At 32.5% G+C, this 1367-nt stretch overlaps 1 long non-coding RNA gene across 1 annotated transcript; it reads right to left on the bottom strand.

Moving 5' to 3' along the window:
* Positions 1 to 352: 352 nt before the first annotated feature.
* LOC131053267 (uncharacterized) lies at positions 353 to 909 on the bottom strand. Its single transcript, XR_009107633.2, has 4 exons — positions 849 to 909; positions 666 to 740; positions 476 to 565; positions 353 to 370 (listed from the first exon to the last, which is right to left on the bottom strand). It is a non-coding gene; the product is annotated as an uncharacterized LOC131053267 (long non-coding RNA).
* Between the last annotated feature and the right edge of the window lie 458 nt (positions 910 to 1367).

Raw genomic sequence — 1367 nt, forward strand, 5'->3', positions numbered from 1 at the left:
CTTACGATGAAATGAAATGAATTGTATTGTTCATTAAATAGTCATTATTAACCATTGTTAATTATTGGAATGAAGATTAAATATTTCCATGATAACACCACACACAAATGAGCAACAATTTATATGATCGAATATCAACTTCTGTATATATAAAAATGTTGAATGATTACAAATGTATGTCCATACACAAATATGGCATAAACACCAACTGAAACAAAATGTATGTCTAAATACGTGAATGTATGTCCATATATAAAATATACATGTCAACTAGACATGTAAGCATCCCAAAACTATCTATAACATCCTAAACTACTGATGGATCATCAAAATCGATCCTCTTCACTGCAATGCTCGGCTCTGAAGGATCCTGCACAAGAAAAACAAACCATGATTAATATTAGTTATATTATATAATTCACATTCGAAAAGTTAACATAAAAATGAACTATTTAATTGAACTATTCATGTTTACCTCATCTCCACATTTTCTCTTTAGCTTTGCAGGACTCTTGATGTATGTCTTCGGTAGAGGAGGTATGTTTTGAATATTTTCATAAACAACCTACATATGTTTAGAAACATGACATTGATAAAAGTTAGCATATAATTGTCACTGATAATAACAAATTATATCTACTAATCAAAAAATAAAATAAACACACATCTACTCGAGGCATCTCTTCTTCTTCTTCAAGTATACTGGGTGTAGTCATCAAGGATGTGAAGCCAAGGATTCTCTGTATATATACACAACAAGTATATGAAACTATCAATCTATGTCTAGACATGTATAGCCACTATAAGTTATTTAAACTATTCATTCAATCATGTTTCCATTCAATTACCTTTCCCTTGTCTCCAATTGCACTACCAGATCCTAGATCGCACTGCACTGCACTCGTGCTGCTTGTGCCCTACAAGAGTAAAATAAGATATACATGCAAGTTACTACATAATCTAATTAATACAAATATAAATGATGAGCATGTATGTACAATAAAATACAAACGACTAGGTGCAATAATATATGTACTGTGAAGCTATCGAGGCCAAATGAAATGGCCGACAAGGTGCCCTCCTGAATCTGTCTCAACTCATCCTCAGTCATCAACTATTAAATAGACCATGTAAATAAAAATTAGTACTTAATATTATCTAATTTATAAATATTTAATTAAAATATAACATGAACTGTGAAAACACAAATCTTACCAATACATCATCAATGTATGATGACGGTGCCTCCTCACCTCTAGCATGTGAGGACTCCCCAGGGTATCCTCCAGTCTGTGTAATAACCTTTGGTGCATCATGCATCTCATGCACCTCGTAATCTGCATTGTCCACAATAGGATCAACAGGCT

This window comes from Cryptomeria japonica, chromosome 11 (genome assembly GCF_030272615.1).
Source record: "Cryptomeria japonica chromosome 11, Sugi_1.0, whole genome shotgun sequence".
Lineage (NCBI taxonomy): Eukaryota > Viridiplantae > Streptophyta > Pinopsida > Cupressales > Cupressaceae > Cryptomeria > Cryptomeria japonica.